The 20489-nt window shown below is 50.8% G+C and overlaps 1 protein-coding gene across 2 annotated transcripts in view; it reads left to right on the forward strand.

The window, feature by feature from the left end:
• HDLBP (high density lipoprotein binding protein) overlaps positions 1-20489 on the forward strand; it is an 89012-nt gene that overhangs the window by 31826 nt on the left and 36697 nt on the right. Inside the window, exons 1-2 of one of the 2 annotated variants that reach the window (XM_020988998.2) lie at positions 15240-15401; positions 20340-20400. The gene's annotated coding sequence lies outside the window, so the exon portion shown is untranslated. Of the gene's footprint in view, positions 1-15239; positions 15402-20339; positions 20401-20489 lie in introns of those variants that run through there. The other variant, XM_020988999.2, reaches the window with a different exon arrangement.

The raw sequence follows: 20489 nt of genomic DNA on the forward strand, positions 1-20489 counted from the left end.
AGCCCACATGTCAAAGTGCTTTCTAAGTTTGTAGCTCTCTGTAAAAGCCCGCTATGCCATTGTTGTTATCATTGCCGTCTGTGTCAGCGTTCAAGCTGATGGAACCGTAGAGACCTCAAGAAAGTGTACGTGTGTGTGTGTTGCGTGTGTCTGCGTGCAGCAGCTGTAGAAGCGCAGCCACGAGTGTGTGTGCACCTCTGCACGTCTGCGCTGTGGAAGCGTAGAGCTGGGTCGGCCCTAAGCTTGTGAGGTTTTTTTCTCGTCCGTCCATATGCCAGCTCTTGTCTCTATACTCTCACTCAGTGACCCCATCCGTCCCCACGGCACTCCCTCATCTATCTGTCTAGCCTCAGTCTTCCTCTGGAGCTACGTATCGCCCAGATCTCTCCTGTATCACCAGTGACTCATCATGTCTGCAGTCTTCTCTCTTCCTGACTTCCCCAGTTTCTGCCGAGGGCACTGCCATCCCCCTGGTCACTCAGCTCTTCAGCCTCAGTCGTCTTTTCCTTCTCCTTCCCCTGCCCCCCACCCCATTTCCAGTCAGTTGCCACGGCCTGTGAATTTGCTCCCCAAACGTCTCTAGCCGTTCTTTCCCTTTAGGGAGGAAGCGTGGTTCACTGCAAAACAAGAGCTTTGCTCTGGACTCAGAGGCGCTGGGTTCAGACCCCATCTGCGGTGTTAACTGACTCGCGGAGGCTCCATCATCTGTGAAATGGGGGGTTGAGATGTGCTCGCCTCTGAGGCACCCTCCACTGTAAGTCCAGAGCCCAGCCATCCTGGCTCAGCCCAGCCCCCTCTCTTTTCCCCTAGACTGCTCCAGTCGCCTCCTCGTTGGTTCTCCTGTCTGGAGCTCTGCTCAGTCCTTCACATAGCTGCAAAATCAGTGTTACTGTGTCTTCCCTGCTCAGCAGACAAAATGCAGCAGGGTGGGATATGGATTAGGAACGAGGATGAGGGAGGCCAGAGACTGGGAGGCCACGGTGAAGCCACGAACAAAGCCCTGGGCAAGGTGAGCCTCACCTATCTCCTTCCCTCCGCCTCTCTCTGATTACATTCTAACAGAGAGGAATGACTCATTACTGATGTGGAAGTATGATCAGACTGCCAGGTTGTGAAAAGCCAAGATCAAAAATTACTAGAAAGCTAGAAGAATATAAATGGGAAAAAATAGGGATGCAATGAAAACAACTCCTCCTGCCTCCGATAGAAAACAGCCTGTGGCCAGAAGAAAGGTCGTAGGTGACAGAAACTTCACAGCACAGTCTAGGGGGACATAGCCCAGCGGCCGCACCTAAGAAGCACCTCTGCCAGAAGACACTGTTGACTTAGCAAGCCAGGACCAGGCTGGCTTAGAAAGCAGTCTTCTTGGTAAATTCTCACAAAGAAGGAGGTGATCAGTGGCTCAGTGCTGCCTAGGAAACCAGAGATGGTGAAAGGAATTGAAAGCAGGGTTGGTGATAGATTCAAACAACCATCCTGGAGGCATTCAGCAGAGAAGAACTGAGGGACTCGACAGAAAGGAAAAGCGGCCAAGCTTTCCAGAGCAGAGACAGCCAAGCCCCTCCCCTGCTCAACCCGGATCTGCTTGTCAAGGATGAAGAAAAGGCTCCCCAAGAGAACTGATCAAGAGGAGTAGCATGGTTAGAACAATGGACCAAGAGAGATCCTTGGGGGGGGGGCGGACCCAATTGTGGGCTCATTGTGGGATTTATTCACCAGGAATAGGAAGAGAAGATCTCAGAGGTGTGGAAAATGTCTCTGACCTCGTCAGTATCAAAGAAAAGTGAGAACTCAGCAACTAATGACTGCTACGCTACTTCTTGATGATCACAGGATCATGAAGTTAGAATGGTAAGAATTTTGGAGGCCATTGAGACCAACGCACCCATTTTACAGATGGGAACACAGAGACTAGAGAAGTTAGGTGACTTACCCAAAGTCATACAGCTGTCTGAGGCTGGATTTGAACCTTCCACTGTGCCTTGCTGCCTCTCAAAGCAATGACTCCAAGTAGGGATTCTGAGGAACAGCAAGTGCTGTTTCACAGGAGGCACTTCCTCGCCATCTTACAATGGACAGAAAAATTTAGAGACTCCAAAATTCTGTTGCTTGGGTTTATTGCTTGGTTATAAGAATGTGTTTGTTCTGGGAGGATGGAATGCTGCCTCCTTCCTCTTCAGTCGTTTCCTATCCAGGTATCAGAATTATCCGAGATCCCTTGAAAGAGAGAACAGAGGGAGCCTCGATGGGTCTGTAGGCGCTCCAGAGGTATCGGTGGAAGAATTCTGTTGAAGGATGATACCCTGATGCACATCCCACCGTGCCATCTGACTGTTTGGTTTGACCGTCCACAAAGGGAAAACCAAGTGAATGAAAGATGTGGTTAGATGTGCATTCTCCGGAGCCTGTCTTTCTTGGACGAGCTGGGCTAGATGAAAGGAAGTGGCCCGGGTTAATAGCCTCAGAATTCCCTCGGAAACATAGGTCTGTCTTTTTCATACCAGAGCTGTGGGAGTGGCATGTGACCATAGACTGCGTATCGCCCACGGGGCCCTGTTGAATTGCGCGTGGTTGGGGGGAGCGCACAGCTGGAGAACCAGAGTCGGGCATGTCCTCAAAGAAATGTGTCCTTGAGAAAGAAGATAGGCTTCTCCAGGGTCCTGAGCAGGGACCTCAGGTGCAGAATGTGGCTGCGATCTGCTTCCTGGGAGGGACATCCAGGCAGTGGGATCTCACAGCTCTTTGAATATTTATGTTCCCTGCTGTGGAATGTAAGCTCCTTGAGGGCAGGCGTTTACCCAAAGGCATCTAAGTGGTGCATGATGCACAAAGTGCTGGGCCGGGAATCAGAACTGAATGTAAATCCCGCCTCAGAGACTTCCAGCTGTGTGACCCTGGGCAAGTCACTTAGCCGCTACTGCCTCAGTTTCCTCATGGCACCCGCCTCCCAGGGTTGTTGTGAGGACACAGTGAGAGATTTGTGAAGTGCTTAGTGTAGTGTCTAGCACACAGTAGGTGCTTAATAAGTGCTTGTTTCCTTCTTCCTTTCTCTCCCCGATGCCTAGCACGTACTGTAATGAATGTCCTTTTGAATCGAAGCAGACGATTCATGAAGTGGTCTCGTAAGGCCTAGCGGGGTTTCAGTGCACGGGGCCAAGAGAGGCCCGTATGAACATGGTGCATCCTTGAAGACCTGAAATGTGCTGTCATTGATCATCTCCTGTTTGCTTTTTGGTTTGTTTACAATCGAAGTATTGTGGCACGTGTCACTGGTGGCTACCCTCCGAGAGACGGGCCTGGTGTCTTTGCGTTGACCAGAGGTGGTCTGTGGTCTCTGGGGGAGTTGAAGGTCTCTCCTGCTGTCTGTAGAAAGACCGCCTGGATCTGAGCTACGTTCATGGCGGTGGGAAAGTCCCAGCTAAAGAAGGCTGGCAGACCCGTTTCCCATCAGAGCTGGAAGGTGAGCCTAGCCCCGTGCCTGGTTGTTAGGGGGACGTGAGAGTGACGGCTGTCCCGGGAGCGTTCCAGAACCAGTGCTTCTTCATGTGGCGTGCTGGGAGCTTGGCTCGGCTCCTGGCATTCCTTCTCAGGGAACTGGCTGCTCCCGACTCCAGCTGATGTTGGGTGACAGGGGCTCCCAGGGTGCATCCTTCCAGGAGGGTAGCAGAGTGGCAGTGTCTTCCTTGGCTCACTTACTTGTGCCTGGCGTGTCCTGCATAGTTTTGTGTCACGGAATGCTGGATCAGCGGTGTGTTCACTTGGGTGTAGAAGCTGGGTCCTGGGTTTTGGGGCTTATCCCTGTACGCTTAGAGTAGTTGAAGCACAGTGACCATTGTGCCATCTCCTGGTCAAACAGATGTCAGGCTTAGGGCCCCCTCAGGCTAGATGTTGGCCTTCATTTCTTTCTTGCCATTTCCCTCATTTAAAAAAAAGGTTTAATGGGTGGCCTTTTGCTTCTATGCCACTTCCATTTCTTAATATTCCCCCTTTCTCCTCAACCAGCAAGGCTTCCCTTGTAACAAAGATTTAAAAAACAAAAAGCAACACCTGAATAAACCAGCCAGCATCTTGTCTGACAGCATATTCAATGTTCCACACCCGTCAATCCCCACCCCTTAAAGAGATGCTCCGGTATCTTCATCCTGCCGCTCTGTTTGCCCCCAGTACTGCTTAGCCACAAACCATGTTGGCCTTGACCTCCCAGATGGGAGTTCCATCCATCAGTCCTTGTGTTAAGTTTAGTTAGGGGTCAGAGCTCAGTGGGGCATCAGCTGTGAGCAAGGGGGTGTCTCTTGGCTTTCTTGTCAGCCATGTAAGTGTATAGATTTTTAATGAAGGTCTTAGCTCAAGAAGAAATCCATTGTGCTAAGTCTATTAGCCCTCAAGTTGAATCATGGAGCCTAAGTGGCTAGAAGTCAGAAGAGCCCACAGAATGCTAAGGATTTACCCTAAACCTGAGGCATTAAGAAAGATGGCGGGATCTGTGAAGTTGGGGGATGCCTCTCCTCCCCTGGTAGCTGAAGAATCCAAAACCGAGTCCACATCAGCACAATAAACGTTTACCAGATGTCTGCACTGTGAGGGATCAAAGATAGCCAAGACCTGGACCCTCCAGGAGCCAATGATCTAGAAGTAATAGTAACACCTTCCAACGGTGCTGCGAGGAAAGCTTGTTCTGATCCTGTTGGTTTTTTTTTTAAGTAGATTTTTGTTGATGTCTTCTATTTTTTATGTCATCGCCTTATCCCTAGTACTCTTCCTCTTCTCCCTCCCAGAGAGCCATCCTGCATAGCAAAAGAGTATGTTTTAGAGAGAAAACACCATCAGCACCACTCATCGAAGCATTGAAAACCCGGTGCTCTGTGTAACCTGCACAGAGGGTGGGTTGGGGCTTTCTTCTCTTTCTCCATTTGGGTCTTGCGTGGTTTTTGTGATTTAGTCACGTTGGCTCTTGATTCTTTGGTATGGAGCTGTTCTGTCCAGCTCCATTGTTGTAGTCACTGTGTATGTTGTTTTCTTGGCTCTCCTGGCTTGGTTTTGCATTAGTCCGTGGTGATCTTCCCAGACTTCTCTGAGTTCCTCATGTTCAGCATTATGTTCATGTACTATCATTTGTATGGCCATTTCCCACTTGATGGGTATTGACTTTATTTCCTGTTTTTTGCTATCACAGAAAGTTCTGCTCTAAATATTTTGGGGGTACAAGGGACTTTCTTCTGATTGAGCTCTCATCTTCTTTTACAGGTGTATTCATTCGTCGATTTAGGGAGGCTGAGACTTGTCCGGGGTCATAGCTAGTGTCACCAGTGGGGTTTGAACCCAGATCTCTCTGAAGGCCAGTGATCGCTCTTTGCAAAGCATACTGCTGCCTTAGGGAAATAAGACAGATACTTTGCAGACTCTATTAACTTCTGCAAAGTTATATGGAAACTCAGAGGAGGAGGAGGAGGAGATAATCTCTAGGGGCTAGGAGAAGGGGCAGGAATCATGGAGAGCCTCTTGGTGGAGACGGTGTATCTGAGAAGAGTGGTTCAGGAGAGTTACAGGCATTCCTTGGACATATCGAGGGTTTGGTTCCAGACCACCACAGTAAAGCAAATATTACATTAGAAGTGAGTCACTTGAGTTTTTGTTTCCCAATGCATAGAAAAGTTATTTTTACACTCTGCTGTATTCTGTTGTGTCCAATAGTATTATGTCTAAAATATATATACATACTTTAATTTAAAAAATACTTTATTGCTAAAAGATGCCAGCTGTTATCTGAGGCTTTGGTGAGTCCCCACCTTTCTGCTGTTGGGGGGGGGGTCTTGCCTCAGTGCTGGTGGCTGTGGAATTATCAGGATGGTCATTGCTGGAGGCTGGGGTGGTGGTGGCAATTTCCTGCAATAAAATAACAATGAATTTTGCTATGTTGATTCATTCTTCCTTTCACTTGAACACTCAGAGGCCATTGTAGAGTTATTAATTGGCCTAATTTCAGTATTGTTGTGTCTCAGGGAATAGGAAGGCCCACAGAAAGGAAAGGATATGGGGGATGGCTCGGAACAGTCAGAACGCACTTCTCAGGCTCACTGTTTTATATGGGCTCCGTTCCCCACACCCCAAACCATTCCAGTAGCAACATCAAAGATCCCTGATCACAGCTCCCCATAACAGATGTGATAATAATGGAAAAGTTTGCAATAGTGTGAGAATGACCACAATGTGATGCAGAAGGAAAATGGCGCCAAGAGACTGGCCACAAACCTTCAGGTTTTAAGAAACGCGATATCGGCGAAGGTGCAGTAAGATGAGGTCTGCCTGTGTGTCTAAACCACCTGATATGCCCCAGTCTTATTTAATCATGGGATAAAAGAAATTGAATAGACAACGATGAGGGAATGCAGGAACAAAGACATGGATGTCGGCAAGCACAAGATGGGTGCATCCTGTCTGGTTTTTGCTGGAATAGAAGGTTCCCAGTGTCCTCGGTTCTACCCCTTTTTCCCTGTTAATCATTTTCTTGGAGTGTGGCTGAGGGTGGTGTGTGATCTGAGGCTTTTTTCCCCAGACTCCTTATCGATGCAAGCTGTCCTTGATTCCTAAAACTGGGAGGTGGGGTTGACTTTGCCTCTTAATGCCTTGGCTCTCCGGGAGCTGGGCTGTGTCTGGCCTTCACAGATCACTCGTGCTATTGCTTGAACATCTGTCATTTCACTTTGCATCATGTGTCTTATTTCCCCATAGTTTGTGAGCCCACTGCGGACAAATGCTCTCTGTGGGTTTGCTGTGTCCCCTTGGACACAGTTGAGTAGGTGGCTGGGCAGTCTAGTTGGTGAGAGTTCTAGACCTGGATTCATGAAGACTTAAATTTAAATTCCCCCTCAGACACTTGCTAGTTGTGTGAACCCTGGACAAGTAATTTAACCTGCCTTGGTTTCCCTTCTGTAAAATGGGAATAATCATTGCATCCATATTCCAACGTTTCTGAGAACTTTAAATGAGATAACATGTAAAGGGCTACATAAATGCTAGCTAGCTATGATCATTACTATTACTTGCTGATGGATCACGTGCGAGATTGATGGCTTGCTGCATTTGTTTCTGAGCAGTTCACAACTACACAGACTGTAACTTCAAACTGGGAGTGTCTTCAAAGGATCCTCCCCTTTTATTTACTTATTCCCACAGCGGGGTTACTATTACCTTCCTCTGCCCATGGGGAGCCAAACAAGGGCATTTCACCGAAGCCTGTCGCAACCTTGGAGGACAGCTCGAATCTTGTTATGAATCTGGGTGGGAGAAGGGGACCCCAGGCTCCCTTCATTGGAGTAGAAGAACAGGAGTTGGTTTCCTGTGCCAGAGGGAGGAGCACCTAGCTAGAAAGGATTTTAGGACAATCCAGAAGGCGGGGGTTACAAGGGGGAGTGAAGCAAATGGGAGGATGGAGGAGAGCACTAGTTCATTCACCAGGGTAAGTAAGACTCCTGACCGCCACTGATGGCCAGCGTGTGGGTTATCACCAGAGGGAACTTGCAGTTGTCAGCATTGGAGAAGGCATCCCTGCCTTGAATGGGGCTTGGGCCAGGTGAGCCAAGACGATCCACATCGGTTAATTGTCCTGCCAGTGTTGACTTTGATCTGAAGCTTGAGGCCGCTTGGGCTCTGCACCGGCCGGGTGGTGTCTCCGTGGCAGAGAGTAAAAGCTCTTCTTACCCGCTGAAAGGATGGTTGTTCGTTGTCTCTGTGGACTGGAAGAGCGTGCGATGGACTGGTATTCCGCTTTCTCATGCAGCAGGGAATGAGTCACCTGTGTCTCAGTAGGCGTGAGGCTTTGGGCAGTCACTGTACCAAAACAACGGGATGAAAGGTGGAGTTCCTTTCAGTCCTGAAAACTGAGAATGACTGGTTGGTGTGTAGGATTGTTGAGAGAGCTCCCTGCCAGGATGCTCTCTAACAAGCCAGGAGATGTTGCTGGCTTTTTCCATGATGCTTTCTTTTAACCCCATTTTAAACACTGCTTTGGCCATCATTATCATCATTTAGTTAGCGAGTTAATAATGATGATGGTGATGCTGAATACAGCCATGCTTGGTTGTTTTGTCTGTCACCTTAGATTGAGTCATAGCGACTTTGGGCGTGGCTGCTCCCATAAACTCCAAAAGGCTTTGCTCAGACAGCGGTACTTCCCCCATCCTGAACTTTGAGGTTAACCTTTTTTTAACCCAGCTATAGGATTTGACATTTCTTTCCTCTTCTACTTCAGCTTTTACGATTCAGCCCCTCGTTTGGGCCTGCCAGTTTCATTGGCCCTAGAGTCTGCCATGGTGGTTAGCTCTTCCACCCTTGTATTATTGGTGTACCCCCTCTGTCTTCATCCAAGACATTGATAAAATGGGTCCCTGGAAATCTCCCTTCACTCTGACCTTGATCACTTTTTGGAGTCTGGACATTCTTCTCGATGGGATCCACACGCTTGACGTTTCACCCCCTTCCTGCCCCTTGTCTGGGTGGGTATCATGAAAGACACAGGATACTGAACTTCTGCAAGCCCTTGCACAGGGTCTGCAGTATGTTTGTGATTTTCCAACCTAGCAGCCCTGAACAGAAAGGGAAGTGAGTTAAATTGGGTGTGATCTGCCCTCCATTAGCCTCTGCCGAGTCTTAGTGAACATTCTTTCCTGAGTATTTGCAAAGCATTCCTTTAGTGTCCCAATTCATGGAAGGACAGACAGTGGCGCTTGAGGCAAGAAAATGAATTTGAAGAAATCTGGGGTTCACAGGGGTAAGAATGGGGGTGGGGTGACAACTTGGGCAAAGTGTCTGAGAAAGGACTTGAAATGACCAAAGTAACAAGGCGTTCACTTTGGCTGGAGCACACATGTGAAGGAGAAGAATTTTTAATAAGTCTCATAATAAAGTTCACAAGGGTGGGCTCCTTAGGAGTGGCTTGGCATGGTCCCTTGGGTTTGCCTTTTTTTTGCAAGCCCAGGGTTTAACCGATGGCCGGGAACATTAGGTGCTAAATCAATGCTTATAGATTGGACTTGACCAGTGGCAGGTTGTGATGGACAAGGTCAAGGGAGTTTGCATTTCATGCTACAGGCAGTCGGATGCCACTGGAGATTATTGACTGGGGAATGCCATGGTGAGATCTGTGTTTGGGGAAGACTGGTGGAAGTTGTGTGGGAGATGGCATAGAGAGAGTGAAGAATTGAAGATGGGGATCGAGCAGGAAGGCTATGGTTCAGGGAAGATGTAATGAGGCCTGAACGATGCAATATGATAAGTATTAAGTGCCTATGATATGCCAGACACAGAGGACACAAAGAGGAAAAAGACAGTCCTTGCCCTCGGGAAGCTTACAGTCTAGTGGGGGAAGCTGAAAAGGGGGCGCCATGATGTTGGTGGAATTGAAACCAAGCACAGCAGATGGTACCTGGGCATCTGAGCCTTCTATACAGGGAGGCTCTGGGAGGAAGTTTTTGCACTTTCCTCAGGCCCTCCAGGCAGAGGGGCCAAGGTGGCTGAGACCATTGAGGAGGTGTGAGGACCAAAGGTGACCCCATCTCATGATGATGAGCTCATCTGGGGGGGTCGGTCAGGGAGGGAGGTGTCAGTGATGGTGAAGTCAAAACCAAACAGAGCACTGGTGGGATGTGAGAGGAGAGGAGGCCAGTCTGCAAGCTGTGGCGACTGATTGGATTGGGGAGATTCGAGGGGACAGTGACCAGAAGAATGAAGGCAGAAACAGAGGAGCTGGGAAGAGAGGGTGAATGGGGGTGGGGTGAAGAGGAATAATTAATGTCCTCTTTGTTTTCATTGATGATGTTGTTTTGTCTTGTGAAAAAAACCATTATTACTACCTGACCAAGTCTCCTTTAAAATTCCCACCCTGGAAAAAAATTATTTCTATTTATTTGCTTTCTGGTGAGGCAGTTTTGGGGTTAAGTGACTTGCCCAGGGTCACACAACTAGTAAATGTCAAGTGTCTGAGGTCAGATTTGAACTCAGGTCCTCCTGACTCCAAGGCCGGAGCTCTATCCACTGCGCCACCTAGCTGTCCCCAAAAAATTATTTTTAAAAAGCCTTCCCTTGTAGTAAATATAGTTGAGCAGAACAAAGTAAGCCATTGGCAGGGTCTGAAGATGTGTTTCTGCACCTCTAATCCATCTGGAGTCATGATCAGTCGGAATATTGATCAGTGTTCTTGAGTCTTTCAAAAGGTGTTTTTCTTTGTATTGTTGTGGTTATTGTATAAATTGTTCTCTTGATTCTGTGGACGCCTTTTTAAGAAAATAAGTTTTTATCAGTGTGTTTTGTTGTTGTGACATCATCATGATTTTGGCTGGTATTCCTCCCACTGAGCCACCCTGTGTAACCACAGGTCATTTTGTGAAGACAGAAGACAAAGAGGAGCATAATTGGTCAGTACATCTTACAGATATGAACAGCGGGCTCTGCTGAGGGTTAGGGTGGGGGAGGGGTGGGAGGGGCATCTTATTTCTCTTCTTTGGAGTCATACTCGTACTTTGTGATTTTGCAGTATTCTTGCTGGTGGTGGTTTGTCCGTTGACGTTGCTTCGTCCTCGTGTAACTCGTTTTCTTGGCTTTGCTGACTTCCTTCTGCATCAATTCATGGAGATCTATCTGTCCAGGCTTCTCTGTTTTTGTTTTTTTCCGGCATAGTCATATTCTGTTACGTTCACGGATCGCCATTGGTTTAGCCATTGCCCAATCAATGGGCATTGACTTTGTTACCAGTTCTCATTGTTTCCTTGGCTTCCTTGGGTTAGAAATCTGGGAGTGGTGCTCTGGGTCAAAGGCAATAGGCATTCAAGTCACTTTCTTTTCTGAACCTGTTTTCCCTAATGTATTACATTCATTAATTACCGAGCATTTATTAAGTGCTTATCTTGTGCCAGACACTGGGCTAATTACTGGGGACACAAAGAAAAGCCAAAACAGCCCCTGCCTCAAGGAGTCCCCATTCCGATGGGGACATGTGGTCAGTGGAAGGCTGTCTCACACCTTCGGCCAGGGTCAGTGCGGGCAGAGAGCGATGGAAGAATGGAGGCTGGAGTGAGGTGCAGTGAGGAGGGCTGGATAGGAGAGTGTGAGGGGATGGTGCTGGAGAAGGCTGGGAAGAGAGCTGGGGCAGGATTGTCAAGGCCGAGCAGGAGCTTGTGGGGCTGAAGCAGTTGGGAGCCGCAGTGGAGCGAGACATGGTTAGGCAGGTCTGCCCTCGAGGAAAATCGCTTCGGTTGGTTTGGGGAAGATTAATTGTGGATGAATACACTTGGTCAGCGTTCCCCAGTTGATGGGAAGCCCACGTTGCTCTCCATTCTTTGCTGCCACTAGAGGTGGTGCTATAAATAGTTCAGATAGGAAGGAGTCTCTTCCCCTCTGTCTTTGACCTTGTTAGGATGTAGGCCTCTTAGTACTATTGCTGGGTCCAAGGGTGTGCACAGTCTAATGAGTTGTGAAGCAGGGGTATGGTTTCATGTTGCTTTCAAGAATGGTGGGCCTAATCAATAGGAGGCAGCTGGTGGATGGAGTGCTGGAGCTGGAGTCAGGAAGAGAAGACCTGAGCTCAAACCCTGCCTCTTGGAAGCAGCGTCAGTGTGAGCCCTGACCGGGTTACCCAGTCTGCCTGCCTCCAGTTCTTCATCTGTAAAATAGAGAAGATGACAGCACCTCCTTCCCGAGGTTGTTTTGAAGATGAGACGAGCAGGGGCCGCTAGGAGTCAGGAGGACCTGAGTTCAAATGCGGCCTCAGGCACTTGACACCACTAGCTCTGTGACCCTGGGCAAGTCACTTGACCCCCATTGCCTCACCAAAAAGAGGGGAAAAAATGCATTAAAAGATAAGATGAGCTGTTTGCAAGGCATTTTGCAAACCTTCAAGTGCTGTTTGCAGTTCCTTTAGCCGTTCTCCTGCCGCAGTCCTGCTGACGTTGTTATTGGCCTGTTTGGTCCTCTTTGTCCCTCCGCGTGGGAAGAAGGGGTGCTTTTCATTTGACTGCTCATAGCTTGGATTTCTCCCTTGGAGAACCGCCTCTTCCTTTGACCATTTACCTTTTGGGGAATGGCTTTGCCTCAGTGTTATTGGATCTTCATCAGAAATTTGCTGCAATGACTTTTTCCACCGCTGTTTTCCTTCTAACTTTATTGCTTTTGCTTGTGTGAAAAACTTTCAGTTTTATAGAACTCAGATGATCCCCTTTCATCCTCTGTCCCTTGTTTTGTTAGTGACTCCTCCCCTCACCCATTGTTGGGAAAGGTTAGCTCCTTCCCCTCTCTACTTATGGTCCAACATTTTTTTTCTTTTTTTTTTCCTTGTGGCTAGGCAGTGGGGTTAAGTGATCTGCGCGGGGTCACGCAGCTAGTGAGTGTTCTGTGTCTGAGGCCGAATTTGAACTCAGGTCCTTCTGAGTTCAGGGCCGGGGCTCTATCCACTGCAGCACCTAGCTGCCCCTGCGGTCTGTCCATTTGGTGCTTGTTGCGGTATTGCTTAAAACAGGACACTCTGGGAACACCTGTGAGTGTGGGACGGGACTCCAAACCCGACTCTGTCCAGCTGTCCCAGCAGAGCTTGTCCGATAGCGGCCGGAACGTGGCGCACCCATGTCTTCTGCGCCTCATCTGGGCCTTTGACCCCGTTGTTGTTTGCTCTGATTATTGCTGCTTTGCGGCACAGGGCATCTCCAGAGTCTTCATCCGGTTTTGGGCACTGACGGAACCCCCCGTGTGCTTGGAGATCTGGTACTTCTAGGGGCCCACTTCACATCCTGCCTTCATTATTTCCCGTGACCAAAGTTTGTTCTTTTATGTTATTATTTTGTTCAGTTCTGTAAAGTGTTCCTGGCATAGTTTGGCATGGCATTGAATCTCCAAACTAAATACATGGTACTGTCATTGTTATTCTTCCAGTAAGCCTCAACCTCAGGGAAATTGTCTCTGCAATTATTTAAGCCCTCCTTTATTTGAGTGTCTTGTAGTTCATATAATTTCTGTTTGTCTTGGTAAGGGGACTTTCATATATTATTTTGCACATTTTGGAGTTATTTTGAATTGAATTTTTTTCCTATCTTCTCCCTTTGGATTTTGTTGGGAATATTCTAAAAGACATGATTTCCATGGATTTTATATTCTGCTATTTAATTGAGGTTATTAAGTATTTCCATTAATTTTAGTTGTACAGCTGGGGTTCCTTAAGTAAAACGTTGTATCATTGGCAAGGAGAAATAATTGTTACTTTTTTGCAGATGTTTATTCCCTCTATGTTTTTTTCTTATCTTATTCCTCTACCTAACAGTTCTAGGACAACACTGTATCAGATCGTGGTGATAAGGTAGGGTTTTGCCTACCCCATGATTTTATTGGAAAGGCCTTTTTTTTTTTTTGAGATGTTAGATATTGGTTTTAGAAACTACCATATTAAGAAAAGATTCTGGGAGGCACTCAGCAGTGGGAGGAGGGGGTTAAAGGGCAGGGAGCTTCCAGGGTAAGAAGTAGCAGGGGAGAAGGAGGAGGCTGTGGTGCAAGTCCAGGTGAGAGGTGTGAAGGGCCTTGGAAGGCTGTCAGCTGGGTGTGTGCCGGGAGGGGGACAGCTGGTGCGGAGAGAAAACCACCTGATGGCGGAAACGGTCTGGCGCTGTGGAAAACAATGTATCCTCCAGGGATTAGGGAGGTATCTTGCCCGCTGCTGCTGCTGCTGCTGCTGCTGCTGCTGTGTTTCAATTGGCCTGGCATCAATTGATAGAATGCATCAGTTTGCTAGTTCCCTTGGGGATGCTGGTTGCAGCCCCATCCTGCGCATTTTTTAATTCTCCTCACCTCTGGGGTAGGGGGAGGGTGGAAATCTGCCAGAAGGGGGTGTGGCTGGGACCTTCCTCCCAGCATCCCGGCTTTCCACCTGCCCAGCCCATCTTTTTCCTTGGTCATGTCTTGAAGTCAGCTCACAGGCAGCCTGTGCCTCTAACATCCTGGCCCTTAATTGTTGGGGGGGGGAGGGTTATCCTGCATCCCTGGGCCCTAAAGCAACCACAGGCTAATGTTGTGAAAAAGGAGGGCCCTCTGAAGTGGGTGAAGCGCTGTTCCTGGCCCTGCAGACTCTTAAATCACTGAACAGGAACCTGGCAGAGAAGGGGTGTCCACTTGGCCCCCACCCACCTGCCCCGTGAAGGGAACGTGTTTGGGCTTCCATCGCTCCCTCACCTGTGTGCTGCATGGCTAGGAATGCGCAGGCGTTTGGCATGGTGGGAGGACCGGGGAAGGAGCCCTTCTGTGCTCATTGGCAGCTCTCTCTTGCACAGACGTGCACAGCCACAGCGGCCTTGCTACCTGGTGTAGGCCACTCCCTCTTTGGGCCTTAGTCTCATCCGTAAAATGAGGAGATGGCCCGGGGGGGGGGGAATTCTTAAAGCCCCTTTGGGCTGCCCATGCCCAGTGTTTGGTGGCTGAAATCATTCATCCCCTTTTCTTGCTGGAATGTGAATCCCGTTCGTTTCGATGGGATTTAGCTGGTGTGACCCCTGCAGGAGTCCGGGTAACCAGCCACGAATAATACAGAACCATGGAAGGGGCGCTTAATTAAAACAGAATTTATTGTGAAACCACTATATTAGTCTATGTATTAAGAACCAAGTGGGAAAGGGCTTGAGGACTAGGAGGAGAGGCGGAAGAGGAGCATTTATTAAGCACCTGCTGTATACACCATGCTACGCGTTTCACAAATGTTTCAATTAATCCTCACGACCACCTTGCAAGGCAGGTGCTTCATCACAGAAAAGGAAAACAGGCATATTTAGGGGGTGCCCAGTGGGGGGCGCTGTGGGACTCACGCCGGACTCTGTGCTCGGAGCGCGCCTGCGCCTGTCCCTGTCCCTGTCCCTGTCCTTGCGCCTGCAGCCTGGGCTGGGCGTCGTTTCGGGTTTGTACCAGGCTGCCTGTGATTGGACGGTACCTCCGTCTGGCCGCCCGGCCGCCAGGGGGCGCGCGGGGCTCCGGGGGTCGCCGCCACGTGGCCGGCTGCCGGGTAGCCTACTTGGTGAAGTTGCCGGGCGGCGGAGGCGGCCGGAACGAGGCTCCGGGGCGGCCGGTGATTGGTCGGTGGGCCGGGCCGCGGCGCGCGCAGTGCGGAAGACGCGCCTGCGGGGGGCGCTGTGGGACAGCGCGCGCGCGCGGCCTCGGGGAGGCCGGGCCGGGCCGTGCTGGGCCGGGTTGGGCTGGGCTGGGCCGCGGAGGCCGCGGGAGGCCGGGGCCGGGGCCGGGAGGCCGGGCCTCTGACGTGTCCGCCCGCCATTGGCGCCGCCGCCCGTATATACCGATGAGGAAGCGGAGCCGCCGCTTTCCCGAGCGCGTCCAGGCTCTTCCCCGGAGGTGGCGGCGGCAGAGCGCGCAGAGCTGCGGCCAAAGTAAGTGCGGGCCTCGGCGCAGCCGGCGGGCGGGCGCTGCGGGCCTACGGCTCCCCTTGGGCTCCGGGCCTCGGGCGACCGCCCGAAGTTTGGGGCTCGCCCCCCCCCCCGCTCCCGGGGCAGCGCTGCGCTGCCGACGTGGAGGCGGGGGGGGGGAAACTACGTGTCACCAGAGCGCATGAGCGAGGCTGGGGCCGGGGGCCGGCCTGGCCGGGGGAGGGGGTGCCGTGCTGCTGCCGCGTCATCGCTCCCGGCCAAGCTGGGCCTGAGCCAGTACGGGGGACGGGGAACTGGGGGTCTTGGAGCAGTGACACCGACGGTGGGAAGGGGGCCGTAGGCAACGCCGTCGGGGTCCGCCCGCAGAACAGTTCCAGCGGGGCCCGCCCCTGCCGACTGGCCCGGAGCGAGGGCCCCACGGGGGCCTCCCCCCGGGGGTCAGGGCCAGACCCGCGGGGCGGCCGTGGGCAGCCGGGTCACTGGCCCTTTAAGGGCTCTCCCCGCCCCCGGCGCGGGGACGGCCGCTGGTGGAGCCAGTGCTGAGGTGGCACCTCGGAGAGGCCCCGCGGGCACGCGTGGGAGCGAGCGCGGCGGGGGGTGGGGTGGGGGCAGGGTTGGGGGGCACCTGCCGGACCTGGGTCCCGGGGGGCTGCGCCCACCCCTCCCCCTGGCTTCTGCTCCGCTCCCTCCGGGGGGAGGGGAGGAGGCGGCTGGGCCCGGGGGTGCGGCTGGCGGGGCCGGCCCCGAGCACGACCCACCTCGGCGGGGCCCGCTCGGGCCGCGATTGCCCAAGTCGCCCGTCCGCAGGGCCGGCCCCACATGGCTGGGTCTGCGCCGGCCGCGGGCGAGACTGCCACATCCTGCGACCCCCCCTCCCCCCGAACCCACTCCTGCTGCAGACGCGGGGTGACGGGCACGCAGCTCCTCCTCTCCCCTCCCCCCCCCCGACACTAGGAAGGGGTCCTGGTCAAATCAGAAGAGCCGGGCAGCCCGCGGGCCTCAGGGCTGGAGAGAGCCCCGGGGTGCAGGGCCCCCCCCCGGGGGGTGCAGGCGCTTCCGGGGGACCCCGGCTGAACGGGCCCCGAGGGGCCTGAGGAGGCCGGTCTATCCACGGGAGGGCAGAAATGAGGAGGGGCTGTGGAGGGCCCGTCTGAAAGAGCCTTCAGCTGTGACTGCCCGGGAAGCCCTTTGACAGAGGAGGAGGGCAGAGCCAGCAATGGAGGGATAAATGGGGGCAAGGCGCAGAACTCGGCTTAAATTTACCAAAATAAACTGGAAAGCACTGCTCACTACCATTGGGTTCTAGAATGCTCCATGCCATCAAGTTGGTTCTATGTTCTAAGCACATTCCTTGACACATGATAGGCATCTAATAGATGTTAACGACTGACCGGGGACCTCTCCCTATAGAAACATGCCTTCTACAATGTGGCCGCAGTGTGGGGTCTTTCAGTATCTTTTTAATTTTAATATCCTTCCCTTCCTCCCGTCCCCTCTTAGAACTGTGGTATCAGGTTTTGTGTGGTGTGCATGTTCCAGAGGAGAAACAGTGGTTAGGTGACCTGCATTTTGTCGTTTTGTTTACTTTCTACCGCCTCCCACCCCCCCAGTTATTTACCGTCTGACCTTGGGGGCGATCACCTCGATAGGCCAGCTGCATGCACCTTTGGGACACACATGAGAATAGCCGCTTCCTGTACTTTTTGAATGTTGTGCTGAGATGGTGGATTTCAGGGCTGCGGAGACCTTAAAAATGGACGGTTAAGGGCTTGGGAGTCACACTTGGCCTCTTAGGGTCTCCTCCACCTTTTAAAATAAAAAACAACAAGCCTTCAGATGCCCCTGGAACAGGGAGGCCTAGCTGCCTCCTTCCTCAGATGCCCTGAACTGCATTCTGACCTTCTGACTTGGTCCTGGTTTTGCAGGAGTCCAGGATCCTGAAACTCCAGATTCACATTCTACATTTGTAATAAATCAACTGAAGTCATGTCTACAGCCTTTTTCTACTGGAGAATTTTTACTGTTCACAGAATAGCAGCCTTAGTCTGTTGACTAGAACCAGGGAATGAAAAGCCCCCTGAGTGGCTAAAGTAATTGCTCCTCTATTCTTGTCATCGGAAGGTTCCTTATGCCCTAATTCAGGGCCTATTTATTCTTACTTTGCAGACAGTTTGAATATAGCTGTGGCATAATGGAAAGAATTCTGGTTCTGAGTCAGGAGACACCTGGGTTCAGATGTCATCTCTGAAGTCTTAACTGTGTGATCCCTTTTCCAAGCCCTAGTTGCCTGGTGGGAGTTAGTACGTGTAGTATCTCATAGGCAAATCAAGAGGCATTTATTAATTGCCTGCTGTGTGCTTGACACCATGCTTTATCGCTAGAGACACGAAGAAAGGCAGAAGACATCGTCTGTTCTGAATATACAAACAACCATGTATAGACAGGATACATTCAGAATCTCCAGAGACAAGGCACTGGTTTTAAAGGTGATCAAGAAAGGCTTCCCATAGAAGCTGGGTTTTTAGTGGAGACTTGAGAGAAGCCAGAAAGTGGAGATATGGAGGGGAGGAGTTTCAGGCATGAGGAGCAACCTGTAAAATGCCTAGAACCAGGAGTTGTCGTGGGGGGGGGGGTGTCAAGGCGGCCAGTGCCACAGGATCCCATAGTTTGGAGTTAGGGGGAAAGGGGGAGGAGACCAGAAAGATGAAGTCGGGAAGCTTATGGGAATGCCAGATTGGATTTTATATTTGATTCCAGAGGTAAGTAGAGGAGTGACCTGCTCAGACTTGGGCTTTGTTGTTGTAAGGCTCAAATGAAGGGAATGTATGTAGAGCAGTGCTAGAACTGTATGAGCCAGATTGATCGGATGGGTGCTCTTGATTGGGGTGGAAGGGCTCCGAAAGCATAGTAATAATAGCTGGCATTTGTATAGTGTTTGCAGTTTGCAAAACATTTTACAGATGTTAGCTCATTTGCTTTTTCCATGTAGGTATCATTATTATCATCATTTTACAGAGGGAAACCCAGGCTGAGAGGTTGTGACATGCTCAGGGTCACAAAGCTACTGTGCCGTTTGTTTGATTCATTAAAACTCATTGGAATATTTCTATTATCTAATACATAACTTTAGTTATTATATATTGCTCTTTAATGTGAAATGTCTAATGTGATTTTAAGTTTAAAAAGGACTTTGCAAACCTTCAACTACTGTGTAATGTCAGTTATTTTATTACAAGTAGAGTATGATGTAGTTGATAGAATCTAGGACTTGGAATTAAAACCAAGCCCTGAAACTGTTAGTGCCGCCCTGGGCAAGTCAACTCAGTTCAGCCAGCACTTAGCATCTAGCATGTTCCAGGCACTGTTTTAGGGACAGAGACAAAAAATATCTCCACCCTCCAGGAGCTTACATTTTCCTGGGAGATAATTTGTTTTTGAAGTTCGGGGATGAACAAGTGCCTACCATCCCTGGGGCCCAGCCTATGCAAAGGTGTGGAGACAGGAGATGGGATGTGATGTATAGGGAATAGCCATGAGGCCAGTGGGAGTAGAATGTCGGATTCTTGGAGGAGAGCAGTGTTCAATAGGCAGATTGGGAAGGACTTTAAAAGCCAAACAGAGTAGTTTAGTTATGCAGGGTGTTCCAAAATCTTAACGCAGTTCTAATCCATGAAAGCGATTTAAACCTGCACCAAGAGTTTTGGGACACTTTTATGCTAGGGCCAGGAGGAACCCACTGGAATGCATTGAGCAGGGCAGTGACAGTGTCAGCCTTGTGCTTTAGACAAGGGAGAGCCCGCATACAGGGGGACCAGTTAAGAGGCCATTGCCAAAGTAAATGTGAAAGGTGACACGTGGAAGAGGAGGCCGCTGGTTTTGTGGGCTGTGGTGGCATTAGAGGGCCAGGTGGCACCCTCAGCTTCAGTGAGGGAGTTGCCCCAGGCCGTGGACCATTGGTACTCTGAATTGGTGGGATAGGGAGCCCTGACAAAGGAACAGAAGAGGCTTTCACTCCTATGGGTTGTTGTGAGGATGACACTTTGTTGCCTATGGAGTGCTGTGTCTTTAGGAGATATTAGTCTCATCAGCATTCTTACCAAACTTTGGGGTCTTGAAGAGACCAGGTGGGGGCGGGGCAGAGCTGGGCTACATCGGGCCCTTTTTGTGCTGTTAACATAGAGGTCTGTGTCTGCCCAAAGCAGGGTAGATGGCGGTCATTTCGTGTTGAGGCAGCCCCAGGAGGGCAGGGCATTTAGAGCTTCCAAGAAGGCATTCCAGTCCTGAGTTCTCAGCACAGGTGCCTGGGCTCTCTGGGGCTGGCGAGTCTAGCCCGCCTGCCCGGGCACTGTTGGGAAAGAGTTTGAGGTCTTCTGTCACTCCTGAGAACGAGCCCGGCTGAGGTCACAGAAGCAGCAGGTTGGCAGTGCTCACTTTCGGTAACAGTGGCTCCTGAAGTGAAATGGCCCATTAGGATTTAGGATGATTGTAGCCTCCAGTGGTGGGTCCTGGTGTACCCAGGACATCCTAAGCCTTTTGGAATTGCTGAGGTCCTGGGCCTGGGCTTTCTTCTCCATCTGGTCTCCCTTGGGTGGTATATCTCAGATGCCATAGTGTGTTTTCCTGTAGTGCCTGCTGTTCCTTCTTGGAATGTTCCTTCTTGGACCCGTCGAATGACCTCTTTGTGGGGAAGATACGGGGAGGGGGAGGCATGTTCCACTTGAGATTTCCCACGGTGATGGACCATGGGATGCTTTGGGCTGCACTGGCTGCAGGGACTTGGGGTAGCTGAGGCTGTCTGTCCCTTGTGCCTTGGTTTGGACTTGGTCAGGGAATGGGGAAATGCCCTGGAAAGTGGGTGTTGGAAGTTGCAATGTGGAAGGGCATGGGGCTTGTGGATTTTAGCCTTGCTGGTAACTTCTTTTTCTCTCCCTTTCCCCCAAGCTGGCAGGCTGACGGACGGGCGGCAACAGGACGGACTTTCTGGCTACTGACCATTTAGCTGGTGAGTGGATATGTAGTCTTGAAAGACCCTTTACTTTCTTAGTCCTATTCATCCTGAAAAGTTTGTGATGTCAATTGAGGACATTATTG

The sequence above is a fragment of the Phascolarctos cinereus genome, unplaced genomic scaffold (genome assembly GCF_003287225.1).
Source record: "Phascolarctos cinereus isolate Bilbo 61053 unplaced genomic scaffold, phaCin_HiC Scaffold_7;HRSCAF=346, whole genome shotgun sequence".
Taxonomy (NCBI): Eukaryota; Metazoa; Chordata; class Mammalia; order Diprotodontia; family Phascolarctidae; genus Phascolarctos; species Phascolarctos cinereus.